Genomic DNA, 22558 nt, shown 5'->3' on the forward strand with positions numbered 1-22558 from the left:
TAAGTCTGTATTGCTATGAACTTCCCTCTCAGGGCCGCCTTTGCTGTGTCCCATAGGTTTTGGACTGTTGTCTCACATGAGTTCTTGATTTCTTAACCTCTCTCCTTTACTTCTGTCACCCCCATGATGCAAATGGTGATACATTTGAAGTTATCCCATAGGCTTCTTATACTATCCTCATTTTTTTATTCTTTTTTTCTTTCTGCTATTTTGATTGGATGTTTCCCAATCTCTGATTTGATCCCTTGCTTCCTCTACTCTACTGTTGATTCCTTGTAATGAAATCTTCATTTCAGTTAGTATATCTTCATTTCTGACCTGTTCTTCTTTATGTTTTCTATCTCCATTTTATGTTTCCTAGCTCTTTGTTGAAGTTCTCACTAAGTTCATTGAGCATCCTTATAACCAGTGTTTTGAACTCTGCATCTGGTTGATTGCTTATCTCCATTCTGTTAAATTCTTTTTCTGAGGTTTTATTCTGTCCTTTCATTTGGGACATGTTTCTTTGTTTCCTCATTTTGGCTGCCTTCCTGTGTTTGTTTCTATGTATCAAATAGAGCTGCTACCTCTTCTGTTGTTGGCAAGGATAGGAGAGAAGGGAACTCTGGTACTCTGTTGGTGGTGGTGTAGATTGGTGCAAAGACTGCAGAAAGCAGTATGGATTTTCATTTAAAGATTAAAAAAGGAACTGCCTTATGACCCAGGAATTCCACTTTTGAAATATATGCAAAGAAACCCAAAACACTGATTTGAAAGAATATATACACCCTGGTGTATATATTTTGCCCCACTGGCCACGAATGGAAGTGGCTGCTTTACCCAGTTGATATTATTAGAATTATAGAAAAACACAACTCATCCAGTCAAGAAGGAAGCATAGGTAAACATGCTTCACCTCCTTGTACAACTAGACCACAAAACAAATATCACTCAGAACTGTCACAAAATTGAGCTGTATGGGAGTCCAACAACCAAGGACTTAAAGAAGCCACATTCATCCACGTGGGTAGAAGGGGCAGCGATGTGAAGATGGGCAGAGCGACATAGAGATGCAGTGTGGTGTGGAAAGGTGACTGAACGGGTCCTCCCACATCACGTGTGCTGGATAAAAATCAGGAGGGATACCTCTTGAGCAAGGGATCCTAGCCCCTGGCCAGAATACACAGCCCAAGGTTCCAGTGTCAGGAAGATAAATCCCATTAACTTCGGGCTGTAAAAACCATTGGGGGTTGGGGTGGCAAAGAAACTGCTGGATTTCCAGGAATCTCCTCTTAAAGGGCCTGCATGAACTTAGGACTTATGCAGACCGACCCCCTCTGGGATTCAGCACCAGGGCAACAGCTGGAAGGGAACCACTCACATACAGGGAGAAAGTGAAATGACTAGAAACAGGGCAAGTGCAGGGAGACAGCTTCCTCTGGGCAAACCTCCAGAAGCCAGGCAGCAGCATTGTCCCTCTCTAAGTCCTCCTCCCGCACAGAGCCACAGAGCCATGAAGCAGGGAAAAGGGTTGCCCTGCCCTGGTGGTTAGGACTCTGCCCCGCATAATTTACCAGTGCCTTTCCTACAATACGCTACCCTGCTAAGACAGGAAGTCAAAGCAGCTCTACCTAATGCACAGAAACAAACACAGGGAGTCTGCCAAATTGAGGAAACAAAGAAATACGGCCTGAATAAAAGAACAGAACAAAACTCCAGAAAAAGAACTAAATGATATGGAGATGAGCAACTTATCATGTACAGAGTTCAAAACACTGATTATCAGGATGCTCAAAGAACTCATTGAGTATGGCAATAGCATACAAAAGACCCAGGCATAAATGAAGGTTACATTAAGTGAAATAAAGAAAAAAGTAAGTGAAACAAGAGTGGAGAAGATGAAGCCAAGAATCAAATCAATGGTATGGAACATATGGAACAAAAAAGCATTCAATCAGAACAGCAAGAAGAAAGATTTTTAAGAAAGATTTTTAAAAAATGAGGATAGTCTAAGGGGCCTCTGGGACAACTTCAAGTGTACCAACATCTAAAACACAGGGTTGTCAGAAGGAGAAGAAGAGCAAGAAATCAAAAACTTATTTGAAAAAATAATGAAAGAAAATTTCCCTAATTTGATGAAGGAAATAGACATATAAGTCTAGGAAGCATAGAGAGTCCCAAACAAGTTGGACCCAAAGAGAACACACCAAGACACATCATAATTTAAAAGCCAAAAATATTAAAAACAAAGAGAGAATCCTAAAAGCAGTAAAAGAAAAGGAGAGAGTTGTCTACAAAGGAGTTCCTAAAAGACTGTCAGCTGACTTCTCAAAAGAAACTTTGCAGGCTAGAAGGGACTGGTAAGACTTATTCAAAGTGATGAAAAGCAAGGACCTATAACTTAGATTGCTCTATCTAGCAAAGCTATCATTTAGAATGGAAGAACAGATAAAGTGCTTCCCGGACAAGGTAAAACTAAAGGAGTTCATCATCACCAAGTCATTATTATATGAAATGTTAAAGGGAACTATCTAAGAAAAGAAGATCATAACTATGAACATTAAAATGGCAGAGGATTCACAACTATCAACAACTGAATCTAAAAAACAAACTAAGCAAACACCAGAACAGGTACAGAATCATAGATATGGAGATCATTTGGAGGGTTATCAGCTGAGAGGGGAAGGGTGAGACTGGGGGAAAAGGCTCAGGGATTAAGAAGCATAAATTGGTAGGTAAAAAATTACAGGAGGATGTTAAAATAGTATAGGCAATGGAGAAGCCAAAGAACTTATAGGCATTACCATGGTCATGGACAAGGAGGGTTATTACTGGAGGAAATAGGAGTACTGGATGGAGGGGGGTAAAGGACAAAAAATTGGGACAACTGTAATAGCATAATCAATAAAATCTATTTTTAAAAAAGAAAGAATATATGTACCCTTATGTGCACTGCAGTGTTCTTTAAAATAGCCAGGATTTAAAAGCAGCCCAAGTTATCATTAGTAGATGAGTGGATAAAAAAGCTGTGGTACCATTACACAGTTTACACTACTACTAAGCTGTAAAAAAAGAAGGAAATCTTACCTTTTGTGGTTGCACTGATGGACCCGAACCCTGAAATAAGCCAGTCAGAGAAATACAAATACCATATTATTTCACTTATACGTAGAATCTAAAGAACAAAATAAACTAAAAAAGAAAAGAGAAAGACATAGATACAGAGAACAGACTGACAGCTGTCAGAGGGGAAACAGTTTGCGGAGCTGGGTGAAAGGTGAGAGAATAAAGCTAAAAAAACCCCCTGATATACACAGACAATAGTAGGGTGATTAACAAGGAAAAGCGGGGAGGGAGAGTTTGAAGAGGGTAAAGAGGGGATAAATGGAAGGAGACTTGAATTTGAGTATGGAATATACAATACAATATACAGATTATGTATTACACAATTGTACACTTGAAACCTACATAATTTTATTAGTCAATGTTGCCCCAATAAATTCAATAAAAATTTAAAAGCAAATAAATGAGAAAAAAAGAGAGAGGAAAAAAGAAAATATACAACTAAAATCATAAATTAGAGCTATAGCAAAGATTTTAAATTCATGTAAGAAATAATGAAAAGCTATGGGCCAAAATATTTGAAAACTCAGATAAATGGATAATTGCTGGAAAGATATATATATATATATATTTTAACCCTCACTTAAAGATATGTTTATTGATTTTAGAGAGAGAGGAAGGGAGGGGGAAAATCAATGTGAGAGACAAACATCGATCAGTAGCCTCCCATGTGCACGCTGACTGGGAATCAAACCTGCAACCTAGGTATGTGCCTTGATTGGGATTTGAATCCACAACTTTTTGGTGGACAAGACAGTGCTGCAACCAACTGAGTGACCTGGCCAGAGCTAGAAAGATACTTTAATTTAAAAAGCACAAGGATTTCTGGTCAAGGTGGTGGCATAGGTAAACACAGTTAACCTTTTTGCACAACCACATCAAAATTACAACGAAAATACAGAATCGCTCAGAGCCATCAGAAATCAAGTTGAATGGAAGTCTGACAACTACAGAATGAAATACACCCATCCAGACTGGTAGAAAATGCAGAACAGCTGGTCCCATACCCACATGTGGTGGATAAAAATTTGGGAGGGACATCTCAGGAGTGAGGATTCCCAGCCCTACACAAGGTACCTCCAGCCAGGGGTTCCAGTGCCCGTAAGATAAGTCCCCATAACTTCTGGTTGCAAAAACAAGTAGGGATTGAGTTGGTAGAAGAGTCCCAAGCAGTTCCCTTTAAAGAACCTGCGCATGGACTTACTCGGATTCACTCTCTCTGAGCTCCAGCACTGGGGTAGCAGCTTGAAAGGCACCAGTGGGATATGGGGAAGAACTGAAGTGTCTGGCATCAAGATGAGAGCTGTCAGACAGTTATCTCTCAGAAGGAAGAGTAGGCAGAAGCCATTGTCCCTCTCTGAGCCCTACCCCAACAGAGAAACAAGGCTGGCAGGTGGGCACCATCTGTGAGACTCCATCAACCTGGCTAACAATATTTGCCCTGCCCCACCTAACTTACCAGCCCGTTCAAACTCTTAGCTGTGACTTTTCCATATGAATCCTATCAAACAAGCAACAGCCAGATTCAGTGAGCCTCCAGCCCCTGTACCTCTTACTAAGTGGCTCCAGGCTCAGCACTAGCAGCAGCCAGCCTAGGTTCACAGTTTGGCTTTGGCTGGAATGTCCAAAGTCCAGCACAAGTAGCAGACATCTCAGTCTGCCTTATAGCTCAGGAAGGGTGGCCCCAGACAAAAAACAAGTTGGGGCTGACCTTGGCCTGTACCACCCAGGAAATCCCAGAGCCTGCATACCCAGTGGACAACTACAGACCACGTCAGAGCACCACCACCCTGCCCCTGCAGAGCTGATCCTCAACAGAGGGCAGAAGTTGGTGGTCAGTGGTCACAGCAAGTCCTTGCAGTTGATTGGCCTGGGTAAATCCCTCCCACTGACCTGCTGACAGCAATCAATGCTCAACTACAGAGAAAGGTGTACTCAGTCCACACAAAGGGTACACCTTGAGTACGCTTGGATGACAGGGGAATATGTGCCACAGGAACCTACAGGACACCTACTACATTAGGCCATGTCACCAAGATAGGGAGTCATAGCAGCTCTACCTAATACTTAGGAACAAACACAGGGAGGCTGCCAAAATGCAGAGACAAAGAAACATGGCCCAAATGAAAGAACAGATCAAAACTCCAGAAAAGAACTAAACAAAAGGGAAATAAGCCATCTATCAGATATAGAGCTCAAAACACTGGTCATAAGGATACTCAAGGAACCTAGTGAGGACCTCAGCAGCCTAAAAAGTATCCAGTCAGAAACGAAGGATACACTAGTTGAAATAAAGAACAATTTACGGGAAACAACAGTAGAGTAAATGAAGCCGAGAATCAAATCAATGATTTGGAACATAAGAAAGCAAAGTACCAATCAGAACAACAAGAAGAAAAAAGAATCCAAAAAGGAAGGATAGTGTGCACAGCCTGTGGGACACCTTCAAGGGTTCCAACATTTGCATCATAAGTGTATCAGTAGTAGAAGAGAATGAGCAAAAAATTGGAAATCTATTTGAAAAAATACAGAAAGAAAACTTCCCTAATTTGATTAAAGAAATAGACCTGCAAGTCCAGGAAGCAAAGAGGCCCACTCCACGACACATCATAATTAAATTTCTAAAGGTTAAACATAAAGAGAGAATCTTAAAGTAAGCAAGAGAAAAGCAGTTAGGTATAGGGGAGTTCCCATAAGACTATCAGCTGATTTCTCAAAATAAATTCTGCAGGTTTTAAGGCATTGGCAAAAAATATGCAAATTCAAAGTCATGAAAAGCAGGGACCTACAGCCAAGACTGCTCTCCCCAGCAAAGATATCATTTAGAATCAAAGGGTAGATAAAGTGCTTCCCAAAGAAGAAAAAACTAAAGGAGTTCATCATCACCAAACCATTATTATATGAAATGTCAAAGGGACTTATTTAAGAAAAAGATCACAACTATGAGCAATAAAATGGCAATAAATACACATCTATCAATAATGGAATCTAAAAAACAAACTAAGCAAACAAGAACAAAGATAGAATCATAGATACAGAAAGTGTTTTGATGGTTGCCAGATAGGAGGCAGGTGTAAGGAAATGGATAAAGAGGTGAGGGGATTAAGAATTACAAATGGGTAGTTACAGAATAGCCATGGGGATGTAAAGTACAGTATAGGAAATGGAGTAGCCAAAGAACTTGTACGCATGAACCATGGACATGCACAATGGTGGGGAGATTGAAGGGAGTGGCAGGTGCTGGATGGAGGGGAGCAATAGGGGAAAAATTGGGACAACTGTAGTAGCATAATCAATAAAAAATAATTAAGGAGATAAAAGAAAAAAAGGATAACATGTAGCAAAAAACTTTCAGAAACAAATAACATATAAAGAAGATAAAGTGGGAATCAATTCTCTCTCTCCTTCCCCCTTTGCTCTTTCCAAATACTAGCGTCAAACAGTATAGTTTGACAAGATGTTCAGAGAATAAAATGTAGACAAAGGTGGAACACTATTTTTTTGTGGTCAAGAATAAGTTTGGCAGAATATATAGATAAAGATAGTATAAGAAACTTACAAGTCATTTCACTTATGAATATACATGTAAAAATCTTATATATTAGCTGATTCCAACACTATTAAAAATGCTACACGATCGAATGAAACTTAGTAAAGAAACATTAGTAAAATTAGCCACATTAATGGACTATGATATATATTTTGAATAGGTCTCTGAACCTCTTTCTCTCTTCCTATATTTGGAGAAGGTGGAAAGCTTAAAACCATACATCTCCCAGACTTCTTTGCAGCTAGGGTTCTGGATACCAGTAGAACATGCCCAAGTGAGATTTTACAGGTGAAAATGAGATAGATGTCATTAGCTGTAGCTCTGGTCTGTTGATGTTAGAAAGCAAGTTTTGTAAATGTGTAGTTTTCTACACATCCACAAAAGCAGTCCAGTGTCCATTACCCTGTGAGTAAGGAAGAAATGGTCATGGCAATGCTTCTCCATCTGAATTACTACTTTGTAATCTTTAATTTGCTGTATGAGATACTCATTCTTTGCCTTCTTGTGTGTAAGACGGTGTTGTGGTAGCAGCTTCTTAAAAAACAAATTCAGCAGCCTCAACAATATTTGCCCCCCTCGTGTATCACTTCAGACTTATTCTAATAATGATTCCAGGATGCTTATTCAAGAAATTGCTCCTTCAACTCTCCAAAGATATTGCAATCACATAATTCTTTATATTAAATTTCTTACTGCTTAAAATAACTAATGTTGTTTTTGTTATTTGGGCTAAATCCTGATCGAGAGAGTATTTAGTATCAGAAATGGGTGACACTATAATAAAATTACTTAAATATGTAGCACTTTCTTAGTACTCTATCAATAGATGAAAAGAAAACAATTGCATGCTGGAAAGTTAATTATCTTCATATGCTGTGGCAAAACATTTGGTGAAATTGTTGTCTCTGATACCGTGGAAGTAAAAATTATGTACTGACAGAATCTGGAGCTATACATGAAGCTGTTAGAAAACACCAGCAAGTAGTGTGTATTGGCTATTCTTTGATGCTTACACCAAGATATTGCAAAAAAGAAAACTGTTCAGACAAGAACTGGACAATTTTCAAGCAAAGATTAAAGAGACGTCAATTCTGTTAAAGGAGATTCTCTCTGCCTTTGGACTACAATCTAAGCTGACTCATACCCAGATGAGTTGGAAATATCCAACTCTTTATATTCCTCCAAATGAGAGAGCATATGGTTCCATTTTTTTTCCTCAAACTTCTTCAATTAATATTTCTCTTTCAGAATAAAGGTGTCATTACTTGCGGATCACATGATTTTATGTTTAGAAAACTCTAAAATCCACACCAAAAATTATTTAAAATAATACAAACATAGTAAAGTTGCAGAATACAAAATCAATATACAAAAAATCTATTGTGTTTCTATACACTAATAACAAAAAATCAGAACGTGGAATTAAGAAAATAATTCCATTTACAATTGCAATCACAACAACAAAATACCTAGGGACATGAAAGATCTATACACTGAAAATTATGAAACATTACTGAAAGACATTAAAGAAGACACACAGAAGTGGAAAGACATTCCATGCTCATGGATTGGAAGAATTAACATTGCTAAAATGTCCACATTACCTAAAATAATCTGCAGACTCAGTGCAATCCCTGTTAAAATTCCAATAGCATTTTTCACATAAATAGAACAAGAAATTCTAATTTTTGTATAAAAGTGTTTATTATATTTTAAAAATAAAAGTTGTTTATAATGGAGCACTTTCTAGGATATAATCAATGGCTCAACTGCTTTTTAAAAAAATGATAGCTGTATTAAGGTAAAGGTTATACCATTAAAAGTCTGTGTTTAATTTAGTATTTTTTAGTAATATCAAAGAGTTGCACAACAATCAAAACTGTCTAATTTCAGGAAATTTCTATCACCCCCAAAAGAAACAAATATTTATTAACACTTACTTCCCATTCACTTTTTCCCACCCTTTATCAACCCTTAATCTACTTTCAGTCTTTATGGATTTATCTATTATATACATTTCAGGTACATACAATCATACAATGTGTGGCTTTTTGTTTCTGTTTTTTTTCACTTAGATTAATGTTTTTAAGGTTCTTCCCTACTGTAAGCAATGTGTTTTACTTGTATATCTGAACCAGATTGGGTAGAAAACTAAAGCAGTGTATATTTCAGTTTAGTAAACAAAAGAAATGGTGCTTAGTTTTCCTTTCAAGTCTGGCCTAGTTGGGTAGATCCAAGTGTCTATTACACTTTATCATTTCTCTAAGTCTAGTCATTCATCACACTCAGCTTAAATAACAGTTTTTAAAGGAAGTCCTCCCTGACCCCAAAGGCCAGGCAGCTCCTCTTAATCCAAACTCTCTGAGCATATATTATTCTATCTCATCATGATATTTAACAACTTTCATCAAATTGGTAGGTACTTATTACCACTAGACTGAAAATTCTAAGAGAGTAAGGACAGTACTTATATTGATTCCTACTATTTCCACTATCCAATGCAGTATTTAGAACATAAAGTACAACAGATATAAGGTGAACATATGAATAAATAAATCTGTAATGTGCTCACTCCCATGTCACAAAAAAAGTTTTCCTAAGTAGGGCACATAATTTACTAAAGATAAAGGAAATTAAATTGGAATGCATTAAAAGTAATAACTTCTGTGCATTAAGACACCATTAAAAATGCAAGGCAATAATGCAAGAAGATTTTTGGCATATCCGTATCCAACAAATAACTCTATAGAGGAAATAAAAAGAAATCCAAAAGTCAATAAGAACAAGACAAATCAACTTGATAGAAAGATGTTGGGAGAGGTAATTTGAATAGGCATTTTGCTAAAAAAAAAAAAAAGAGAGAGAAAATCCAAAAGGCTGGTAAACTTTTGAAGTGTTTTACTACAGCACTGGCTGGGTGGCTCAGTTGGTTGGAGCATCATCCTGTACACCACCAAGGCTGCAGGTCCGATTACCTTTCAGGGCACATACCTAGGTTGCATATTTGATTCCCGGTCAGGGTATGTGAGGGAAACAACTGATCAATGTTTTTCTCTCATCGATGTTTCTTTCTCCCTCTCTCATCTCCCCCTTCTCCTTGCTCTCTAAAATCAATAAATCCTCATTTGAAGTTTTTTTGAAAAGTATTCAACTACATTTGTAATTAGGCAAATGCAAATTAAAACTACATGTCAACTACAAAAAGACAAAAAATACTAAAACAGGTAGTGATCAGTATAAGCAAAAGAATGGAGGAAACAAAACAATCATGTATTGCTTAAAAGTGTGTAAAACTAGCATAGCCACTTTGGCAAACTCGTTGTGAAGTATAGGTTAATGCATTATGGCCCAATGGTTTCACTCCTAGTTATACATCAAATAGCAATGCACATCTATGATCACAAAAAGAATATGTGTAGTGTCTTCTTGGCAGCAGTATTTGTGCTTACCTAGGTGGAAGTGAACATGTTCATCAACACTAAAATGAGTAAATTGTAGTACATATATATAAAGGAATACCCCTGTGGACTCCAAGGACCTCTAAGGGCATTATTTTCCCCATATGAACTGGAGTGGGAGGAAGGTTGGAGGGAGCAAGCATGATTTGGGGCTTCCCCTTATACAACTTCTTAAAAATCTGAGGAAAGGCCTCAATGGGTTTTAGTGGAGTCCAAAATTTTTAAAATTTATATTAAAGTAGCCCTGACCAGTATGGCTTAGTTGGTTGGGTGTTATCCGGCAAAGCAAAGGGTTCTGCTCAGGTCATATGCCTGGGCTGTAGGTTCAGTCCGAGTAGAGGTGCATGCAGGAGGCAGCCAATCAATGTTTCTCTTCCTGTGTTTCTCCCTTCTTTCTGTTCTCTCTAATAATAAATAAATAAAAATCTTCAAAAATTTTTTATATTACTGTACAAAAGACTCCAAATAGCTGAAGCAATCCTGAGAAAAAAAGAACAAAGCCAAAGGGATCACATTCCCTGACTTCAAATTATTCTACACAGCTACTGTAACCAAAATAGTATGGTACTGGAGAAAAACAAACAGATGGATCAATGAAACAGAATTGGGAACCCAAAAGTAAACTCACACAAAATAGACAATTAATTTATGACAGAAGAGCCAAGAACATGCAAAAGAAGAAACAAAAGTCTCTTCAATAAATGGCATTGGGAAACTGAAAAGCCGCATGTAAAAGAATGAAATTAAACCATTATCTCATACCATACACAAAGATTAACCAAAAATTGATTAAAAACTTAAATATAAGTCTTAAAACCATAAAATACATTAAACAAATAGGTGGTAAGCTCCATTGACATGGCTCTTAGTGATGTTTTTGTGGATTTGACCCCAATGATAAGGGAAACAAAAGCAAAAATAAACAAATGAGACTGCATCAAATTAAAAAGCTTGGCACAGCAAAGAAAACTATCAACAAAACTAACAGGCAACCTACTAAATGGGAAAAGATATTTACAAATCATACATCTGACAAAGAGTTAATATCCAAAATATATAAAAAATTAATACACCTCAACAACAAAAACAAAACCCAAAACAAATCAATTAAAAAATGGACAGAGCCCTGGATGGGTAGCTCAATTGGTTGGAGCATTGTTCCATACACCAAAAGACTTCAGTTTCAGTCCTCTGGTCAGGGCACATATAGAAGACAACTGATCTCTCTCTCTCTCTCTCTCTCTCTCGTCCCCTCCCCCCACTAAAAATCAATAAAAACATATCCTCAGATGAAGATTAAAAAATGAGCAGGGAATCTGAATATACTTTTTTTTCCTAAGAAGTTATATAGATGGCCAAAAGGCACTTGAAAAGATATTCAATATCTCTAATTATTAGGGAAATGCAAATCAAAACCACAATGAGATATCACATCATGCCTGTTAGAATGGCTATCATCAAAAAGACAGGAAACAACAAATGTCAGAGAAGATGGAGAAATGGGAAAACTGTATGCTGCTGGTGGAAATGTAAATTACTATAGCCGCTATAGAAAACATTATGGGGATTTCTCAAAAATTAAGAATAGAACTACTATATGATCTAGCAATTGCATTTCTGGGTATTTGCCTAAAGAACACAAAAATACCATCAAAAAGATATTTGTACCCCTATGTTCATTGCAGCATTATTTACAATAGCTGAGAAATGGCAACAAATTAAGTGTCCATTGATAGAGGAATAGATAAAGATGTATACAATGGAATGTATATATACACTAAGTCATAATAAAAGGTAAAATCCTGCCATTTGTGACAATATGGTTGGAACTTGAGGGTATTATCCTAAGTGAAATGTGTCAAACAGAAAAACACAAGCACCACAAGAATTCACTCATATGTGGAACAGTAAAAGCAAAACCAAAAAAACCAAAGTAAACAAACAAAAAAACCCCCCAAATTTATAGAGGCAGACAACAGATCTGAGGTAACTAGAAGGAAAGGGAGTAGGGGGGAGGGAAAAATATGTAAAGGGTCTGCATTGTATGGTGATAGATGGAAACTAAACTGGTGGTGAGCATGATGATATAATACATAACAGATGTTAGTTTATAAAGTTGTGAATCTGAAACTCATGTAATGCTCTAAACAATTGTTGCCTCAATAAAAGGTTAAGAAAAACACTTCCAGAAAATGGCAGATAGACCAGATGCAAATATTAGGTTAAGGACAATACCTTCCCACCCAAGTTTGTTATTAAGGTAAATGGACTCAAGATAGCTGACATTAAATGAGGAAGGGATAAGTCTTGTACAAAGAAATGGGAATGTTAGCCTTTTTAAAAAGATTTATTTATTTATATTTAGAGAGAGGGAGGGAGGGAGAAAGAGAGAAATATTGATGCGTGAGAGATACATTGATCAGTTGCCTCTCACGCACCCTCAACTGGGGACCTAGCCCACGACCCAGGCATGTGCCTTGACTGGGAATCAAACTGGTGACTTTTTGGTTAGCAGGTTGGTGCTCAATCCACAGAGCTACACCAGCCAGGGCAGTCTTTTCTCAATTAGAATTTACATTCAGTGTAGAATTTCCTGAAAAAATAAAAATGAAACTGCTTTATGACCCAGTGATTCCACTTCTGGGTAAAAAAATTGAAGAAAACCAAAACTTTAATTTGAAAGAATATATGCACCCATGTGCTCATTGCAGCATTATTTACAATAGTCAAAATATGGAAGTAATCCAAGTGCCCTTCAATAGATGAGTGGATAAATAAATTAGTCTTGAGAAAATAACATGGACTGTGATTATTAGCACATAGAACTGTCTGGAAGTAATCAGAAACCTACTGAGTATTTTAGCAAATTATGTTGCCAAAGAAACCATAACCTGGCTTGTAGAAGGGAGTAAAATTGTCATTATTTGCAGATGAAGTGGTAATGTACATAGAAAACCCTATAATCTCCACCAAAAAACTACTCAACCTAATAAGTGAATTTGGCAAAGTAGCAGGACACAAAGTCTATTTTCAGAAATAAATGGCATTATTAGTACACCAACAACAAATTATCACAAAGAGAAACTAGAGGAAAAAATCCATTTACTATAGCAACAAGAAAAATCAAGTATTTAAGAATAAATTTAACCAAGAAGGTAACACACTTGTATTCAGAAAACTATAGAACACTGAAGAAAGAAATTGAGGAAGATACAAATAAATGGAAGCATATACTATGTTCATGGATTGGGAGAATTAACATCATTAAAATGTGCATACTACCCAAAGCAATCTATGGATTCAACGCAATGCCTATAAAAATACCAATGGCATATTTCACAGATCTAGAACAAATACTCCAAAAATATATATGAAATGAAAAAAAAACTGAATAGCCTCAGCAATCTTGAGAAGAAAGAATAAAATTGGAGGGATCACAATACCTGATATCAAACTATACTACAAGGCCACTGTAATCAAAACAGCCTGGTAGGGGCAGAAGAACAGACACAGATCAATGGAAGAGAATAGAAAGGCCAGAAATAAACCCATGTCTTTATGGTCAATTAATATTTGACAAAGGGGGCATGGGCATACAGTGGAATAAAAATAATCTGTTCGATATATGGTGTTGGGAGAACTGGACTGGTACGTGTGAAAAAATGAAACCAGACCACCAACTCACAACATACATCAAAATAAACTCAAAAAGGATAAAAGACAAATGTAAGTCTTTAATGATACCATAAAAGTTCTGGCAGAAAATATAGGCAGCAAAATTTCAGATATCCCATGTAGCAATATTTTTGCCAATATATTTCCCAGGGCAAGGGAAATAAAGGAAAAAACAAATAGGACTACATCAAATTAAAAATCTTCTGCCTGGCTAAAGAGACTGTCAACAAAATGAAAAGGGAACCAACTGTACAAAAGAACTTATCTGCCACTGATACATCAGCCAAGAGTTTAATCTCCAAAATATATAAAGAACTCACATGACTCAACACCAGGAAGACAAGCAATCCAACTGAAAAATGGGCAGTGGACCTGAATAGACCCTTCTCCAAGGATGACATACAGGTGACCCACAGACATATAAAAAAATGCTCAACATTACTAGCCATTAGAGAGATACAAATTAAAACCACAATGAAATATCACCTCACACCTGTCAGAATGGCCATCACAAATATATCAACAAACAACAAGTTCTGGCAAGGATATGGAGAAAAAAGAACCCTAATACACTGTTGGTGGGAATGCAGACTGGTGCAACCACTTTAGAAAACAGTATGGAATTTCCTCAAAAAATTAAAAATGGAACTGCCTTTTGACCGAGAGATTCCACTGCTGGGAGTATACCCGAAGAATCCTGAAACACCAGTACAAAAGAACTTAAGCACCCCAATGTTCATAGCAGCATTATTTACAATAGCTAAATACTGGAAACAGCCTAAGTGCTCATCGGTAGATGAATGGATCAAACAACTGTATTACATTTACTCAATGGAATACTACATACACAGCAGAAAGAAAGAAGGAACTCCTACCTTTTTCAACAGCATGGATGGAACTGGAGAATATTATGCTAAGCAGAATAAACCAGTCAGTGAAAGGCAAATACCGTATGATCTCACTTAACAAGGGCAATGTAATAAACAAAATAAACTAATGAGCAAAATAGAACCACAGACATGGAAACATGAAATAGTTTGACAGCAGCCATAAGGGAGAGGTGATGGGGATAATAGTGGAAAAAAGGGGAAGAGACTAGTCAAAGAACATGTATGAATGATCCTTGGGCATGGGGAATGGTGTGGGGACTGTGGAAGCGGGGGGCTGGACCAGGCAGAGGAAAGCAAAAGGAAAAAAACTGGGAAAACTGTAATAGAATAATGATGAAAAAAAGAATAAAGAGTCCCAAAGACCTGTAGGATATCATAAAACAAATTAACATATACATAATAAGAAGTCCCAGAAGAAAAGAAAAGGGCAGAAAGAATATTTGAAGGTATAATAGTCAAAATCTTCCCAAATTTGATTAAAAATATTAACTTATTCAAGTAGCAGATTAGATTCCAAGTAGAATAAACTCAAAGAGATCCACACCTAGACCCTTCATAATCAAATTGTTGAAAGAAAAAGAGAGAATCTTAAAAACAATAAGGGAGATGCAACTCATCAAATAAAAGATATCCTAAATAAGATTAACAACTTCTTACTAATCACAAATCCTGAAGGCTGGATGGGGTGACATATTTAAAGTACTGGAAAAAAAAAACTGTCAAACAAGAAGTCAATATCAAGCTAAATCATAAGACATTCCTGGATAAACAAAAACTGAGAGAATTCATCACTAGCAGACCTGTACTAGAAGTAATACTAAAGGGAGTCCTTCAGACTAAAAACTACACTGTGATATCATTTCTCACCTGTCAGAGTGGCCAAACTTCATAAGCTTTTCAACACAATGCACTGGGGAGGCTTTCAGAATATAATGCTTGCATACATTGCTGATGGGAATGAAAAATAGTACATTCCCTACAGAAGTGAGTATGGCAGTATCTGAAAATTTATTCTCAAAATACACCTTCAACAATGAAAATACCATGCACAAGGTTATTTACTACTGCATTATTTGTAATTACAGAATACTGAAAGAAACCTAAATGCTCATACACAGGAGATTGGTTGAATAAACAATCCACACAATAGAGTAGGCAGCTGTTGAAAAGAATAAAGATTTGTATAACCTGAAATAGAGAGATTTCAAGGATTTCCACTATAAAGTGGAAAAATAAACTATAAGAAGAGTAAATATAATGTATTTTTATGTAAAATAAGAGCAGATAAGGGCATATACATATATCTGCTGATTTTTTTTTAAGTAGCAAAGGAAAGAAACCAAGTTAATGTAATTGATATCTAACAGATGGAACAAACTGACATTATCATTATGTAGTATCTGGCCAAAATTATAACCTTAATTAATTCATTTATTTATTGTTGTTCAGTTATAGTTGTCCTGTCTTTTTCTCCATTGCTCATCCCCGCCCCATCCCCCCACTACTCCCACAGGCGATTCCCACCCCCCTGCATTGCCCGTGCCCATGAATCCTCTATTCGTGTTCCTTTGCTTGCCCCTTCCCCTTCTTTTCCCCCGTTATCCTCCTCTCTGCTCCCCTCTGGTCACTCTCATATAAAGTTTGTTCTTTATTTCCAAGTCTCTGGTTCTGTTTTGCTCATTTGTTTGTTTTGTTGATTAGGTTACACTTATAGGTGAGATCATAGGGTATGTGTCTTTCACTGCCTGACTTATTTCACTTAGTATAATGCTTTCCAGTTCCATCTATGCGGTCGCCAAGAATAGGAGTTCCTTCTTTCTTTCTGCTGTGTAGTATTCCATTGTGTAAATGCACCACGGTTTTTTTATCCATTCATTTACTGTTGGGCACTAAGGCTGTTTCCAGCACTTGGTTATTGTAAATAATGCTGCTATGAATATTGGGGTGCATAGGTTCTTTTGAAATGGTGATTCAGAATTCTTAGGGTATAGTCCCAGCACTGGGATCGCTGGATTGAAAGGCAGTTCCATTTTTAATTTTTTGAGGAAATTCCGTACTGTTTTCCACAGTGACAGTGCCAGTCTGCATTCCCACCAACAGTGCATTAGGGTTACCTTTTCTCCACAACCTCGTCAGCACTTGTTGTTTGTTGATTTATTTGTGATGGCCATTCTGACCAGTGTGAAGTGGTATCTCATTGTGGTTTTAATTTGTATCTCTCTAATGGCTAGTGATGTTGAGCATTTTTTCATGTGTTTGGGCCCTCTGTATGTCCTCCTTGGAGAAGTGTCTGTCCAGGTCCTTTGCCCATTTTTTAAATTAGATTAATTGTCTTAATTGTGAGAAAACATCAAACAAAAAGCAAAGAATATTCTGAAAAACAAGTGGCCTATACTCTTCAAAAATATCAGTATCATGAAAGACAGAAAAAAATGAAATCCATTCCAGATTAAAGGAGACTTAGAAGACAAGGCAACAAAATCCAATGCTTACCCCTGGACTGGATACTAGATCAAAGGGAAAATGCCGTAAGGACATTACAGAGACAACTGCAAAAAATTGAATATAAACTGTAAATTAGATAATGCTAATGTATCAATGTGAAATTTTCTAAGTTTGGTGATTGTATCGTGGATATAAAATCAGATATTTTCTTGTTCTTAAGAAATATAGATGGAAGTATTTAAGGGGCATTATGTCTACAACTCTCACTTTAAAATGACTCAGGAAATTATATATAAATATATCTTAATATATGTATCTTAAGTATATATGCATATATGATCTAGCAAATCTTATTTGAGTTTATAACTAAAAGAATTGATAGGAGGGCCATCAAGAGATATTTGTACATCCATGTTCATAGCAGTGTTATTCACAATAGCTAAAATGTGGAAGCAACGCAAATGTTTCTTTACAGATAAATGGATAAACAAAATGTGGTACATTCATACAATGGAATATTATTCAATCTTACTATGGAAAATAATTTTGAAATATGCTACCATATAGATGAACTTTGAGGACATGTTGCTAAATGAAATAAATCTGTCACAAAAAGACAAAGACCGTATGATTATATTTATATGTGATAGTTAGCATAGCCAAACTTAGAGATAGAAAGTAGAGTGATGGTTTCCAGCTGCTGAGAAGAAAGAATGAAGAGTTATTGTATAATGGGAATAGAGTTTCATTCTCACAAGACAAAAAGAGGTATAAAGACGGAGTATCCATCTCCATAGCATTTGAGGGTGAACAACATTATAAATGCATTAATGCTACTAAACTGTACACATAAAAATTGTTAATATGGCCCTGACTGGTGTGGCTCAGTTGGTTGGGCATCTTCCCGCAAAGTGAAATGTCGCCAGTTCCATTCCAGTCAGGACACAAGCTTGGTTGCGGGTTTGGTCTCTTGTTGGGGTGTCTCTGAGAGGCAACAGACGGATGTTTCTCTTTCTCCTGCCCTTCCCTCTGCTAAAAATAAATAAATAAAATTTATTAAAAATTGTTAATATAGGTAAATTTTTATGTCACATGTCTTTTACCATTATAAAAATGGAAAAATACAATATATGTAAATATATATGTATGTGGAGAGAGCGAAAGAAAACCGTGAATTTGAAAACAGAGTAAAACATAAAAATTAGTGAATTTGAGTGAAGGCTATACAAAACCCCATATTATTATTGCTACTTTTTTTTGTTTGAAATTATTTCAAAATAAGTTTTTTTTAAAAAGATACCAATTATCTATAACTATCACATTTTTAAAAAGTATTAAATGCACATGTAATTTGATGATGAGTAATGAGAAATGACTATTGAAAGGAGAAAAGGAACAGTAATTTAAGGGTTGCAAAATTTAGACAAATTCCAAAAGTAGGCAAAATTTATGAATAGTTACATCGCCAAAACAGAATTTATGAAAGGTTATTTTTAAGCAAGAGATTATGTTGAAAATAGGCTACTAGATTAAAATCTGAGAGAGTATATAAATGTTTAATAAGTAAGTCAGGGTTTTTTGGTAAAGGTCTTTTTTACAAGTAATTCAGGAATGAGGTAGAAAATATATTAGACCTATTACCCAGAGGGAATATTGGAAAATCTAGTGATGGATAAGTCATGTCAAATAAAGAACTAGGAAATAAAAGAAGACTTCAGGTTTCAAGCAGAGCTAACAACTAATAGTTGCACATCATAATAGAGTAATGCAAACAAATAAGAATTTAGTGATAAATTTTTAAAATAATGAATTTCAGGTGTTGGTAGGAAACCAATCAGGGACATTTTACACTTCCTCTTTTCTACAGTCAGGTTTTTCACTTCACTTTTATCCATTTTCTAAATTCTCTCTTCAGCTGCTATCTTCAATTTCAATGTATTCCTGCTGTACACCTTTGGCTTTTTTAGACATTCTCCCCACCCACTCATCAAGTTGTCTAAATTCTTCCTTCCAATCACTGTCTTAAAAAGATTATATCAGATATTTCATCAACATAAACATTACTACAGCTGTGGTGAATTGCAACAGCCTGAAATATTAACAATAATATGTAGTTAATTGTAAACAATAGTTTATTATTATTAACTATACCAATTTCAAACTACTGTGTAAGTTTTATTTTTAATAATTGTTTTCTGTAATTTGGGTAATTTTCTTTGTTAAAGACAATTTCAGTCTGCTCAGGCTGCCACAACAAAGTACCATAGACTAGATGGCTATTTATTTATTTATTTTCTCACAGTTCTAGAGGCTTGAAGTCCAAAATCAAGATGCTAGTGCAATCAGTTTCTTGTGAGAATTCTTCCTTTCTCGTGAGAGAGAAAACTCTCTGATGTCTATTCTCATAGGGGCACTAATCCCAACATGAGGGCCCCACTGTCATGCTCCCATCTAAACTTAATAATCCCCCTTCTTAGCTCCATCTCCAAATACCATCACATGGAAGGTTAAGTCTTCCATATGAATTTGAAGGGTAGGTGCACAATTCAGTTCATAGGAAAGACCTGGCCTGTGCATAAATTTAACTTATGTTAGTTAATAGGATGCAATTTAGATATTACTCTTAATCTTGGTGGCAAAGATGGAACAAGAGATTATTAAAAACATATCCATAAATTTGTAATGTATGTCTCTAGTATCAACTTTGAATGTCATTTTATTGTTTAATATTCTTTTTGAAGAAATGTGTTTACAAAGAATAAAAATTTTTGATACTAAAATGTAATAATTTGAACATTTGAACTGCATAAATGAGTATTAGAGCAAAAGAATGAAAATTTGATGGTAATTTTATCACATATAATGGTGTGTTAAACACTTTCTTCCTTCTAGTTCTCAAATTCTCATGTTAACATGTTAACCATGGCACCATCTTGTGGATATTTTATCAAATAGCTGAGCTTTGTGAACATTCATATGGAAACATGAAAAATGAAGGAATTTGTGGAAAAAAATGAATGCAATTTTTAAAATGAAATTTAAATAAATAAAATGTTGGAAATAAATTAATAAATAAATAAATTTAAAAAATTTTTTTAAATGTTGGAAAATCTTCCTTAATCTCTTCCGAGGGGCTTCAACTATGTAAGTGAATTCTTGAAACAACTCCAGCATGATTATTTTTTTCTTTTTAAAGTATTTCTACATTAACTGCTTACATAAAATTTCAAACTGGCCATTGGTTCTGAATACACAAAGTAGGTTATACTTTAGTCTGATATATTTTAGTATGTATAGTGTATATATATGTTGACATATAAATATAAATGTGTGTATGCTACTATAATTTTATACTGATTTAACTTCAGGATCTGCTAAAAGATGGGAATCAATGCAAAGTAAGCTTTTAAAAGGAAAAAATGTTTAAGAAATTTGAGTTTAATCAATCACTGGTACTATCATTTCTACTTTGCAGATAAAATAATTGAGGCTCTGAGTAGTTTTATTACTCACCAATTTCAACCAGCTTAGTAAGTAGGCCTAAATTTAACTCAAGACTTCAAAGCCCAGATTTTTATCACAACGCAATTCTGCTTCTTAGAAATCCAGACAAATATCAGATTTTAATCCAGAGATTAAAATAAGATTTAAAAATCTGTTTACTTAAAGTCCTTTTGGTATTCTAAATTAAAATTGTTTAATTTCTCACTTGCAAATTTTAAAATATACAAAACCTAATATTGTTGCATTTTTAAAAATATTATTGCACTTTGAGATAAAATTCTTTTTTAAGTATATTTTATTGATTATGCTATTACAGTTGTCCCATTTTTTTCTCCCCTTTTTCCCCCTCCGCCTGGTACCCCCATTCCCTCCAACATTCCCCCACCCCCTTAGTTCATGTCCATGGGTCATACATATAAGTTCTTTGGCTTCTCCATTTCACATACCATTCTTAACCTCTCCCTGTCTATTTTGTACCTACCAATTATGCTTCTTATTCCCTGTACCTTTTCCCCCATTCTCCCTCCTCCCTATCCCCGCTGATAACCCTCTATGTGATCTCTATTTCTTTGATTCTGTTCCTGTTCTAGTTGTTCGTTTAATTTGTTTTTGTTTTTTTTAGATTCAGTTGTTGATAGTTGTGAGTTGCTGGTCATTTTACTGTTCATAGTTTTTGATCTTCTTTTTCTTAGGTAAATCCCTTTAACAGTTCCTGTAATAAGGGCTTGGTGATGATGAACTCCTTTAACTTGACCTTATCTGGGATGCACTTTATCTGCCCTTCCATTCTAAATAATAGCTGTGTTGGATAGAGTAATCTTGGATATAGGTCCTTGCTTTTCATGACTTTGAATGCTTCTTTCCAGCCCCTTCATATCTGTGAAGTTTCTCTTGAGAAATCAGCTGATAGTCTTATGGGAACTCCTTTGTAGGTAACTCTCTCCTTTTCTCATGCTGCTTTTAGGATTCTCTTCTTATTTATAAACTTTGGCAATTAATTATGACATGTCTTGGTATGTTCCTCTCTGCATCCAACTTGTTTGGGACACTCTGAGCTTCCTAGACTTGTATGTCTATTTTCTTTGCCAGATTGGAGTTTTATTTTTTTCATTTAAAAAATTATTATTTTTTAAATAAGTTTTATTTTTCAATTATTTTTTCAAATAAGTTTTCAATTTCTTGCTCTTCCTCTTCTCCTTCTGGCACCCCTATGATTCGGATGTTGGAATATTTAAAGTTGTCACAGAGGTTCCTAAGCCTCTCCTCATTTTGAATTCTTGTTTCTTCCTTCTGTTCTGGTTAAATGTTTATGTTTTCCTTTTGTTCTAAATTGTTGATTTGAGTTCCAGTTTCCTTTCCTTCACCCTTGGTTGCCTATATATTTTTCTTTATTTCACTTTGTATAGCCTTCTCTTCTTCCTTAATTTGTGGCCATACTCAGTCCTTTCTGTGAGCATCCTGATCACCAGGGTTTTGAATTCTGCATCTGATAGGTTGGCTATCTCCTTATCGCTTAGTTCTTTATCTGGAATTTTGATCTTTTCTTTCACCTGGGCCATATTTCTTTGTTTCAATGCACATGTTATGTTGTAAGGGGCAGAGCCTTAGGTATTCACCAAGGCAGGACAAACCACTTCACTGCATTAGGTGCTGTATGTGGGGGATGGACATAGAGGGAACAATGTGACTTTCTTTGTTCTCACCCCACTTACAGTCACTTCCCCTGCTACCCACAAATGAATTGCTCCTTCGGAGGTGTTGTCCTGATGCTGATTCCCATGTGAGTGGGCTTGTGTACATTCTAAGACCCAGTGAGCCCCTCCAGCAGACTCTCCTGTGAGACTGGCAGTTACTCCCACAGCCACATCCCCCACAGTTTTTTATAGACAAAGGTTTTGAGGCTTTACTTCCCAGCACTGGTAGCCTGGGTTGTG

The sequence above is a fragment of the Pteronotus mesoamericanus genome, unplaced genomic scaffold (assembly GCF_021234165.1).
Source record: "Pteronotus mesoamericanus isolate MK-2021 breed Mesoamerican mustached bat unplaced genomic scaffold, CSHL_Meso_final contig_105, whole genome shotgun sequence".
In the NCBI taxonomy this organism is placed as follows: domain Eukaryota; kingdom Metazoa; phylum Chordata; class Mammalia; order Chiroptera; family Mormoopidae; genus Pteronotus; species Pteronotus mesoamericanus.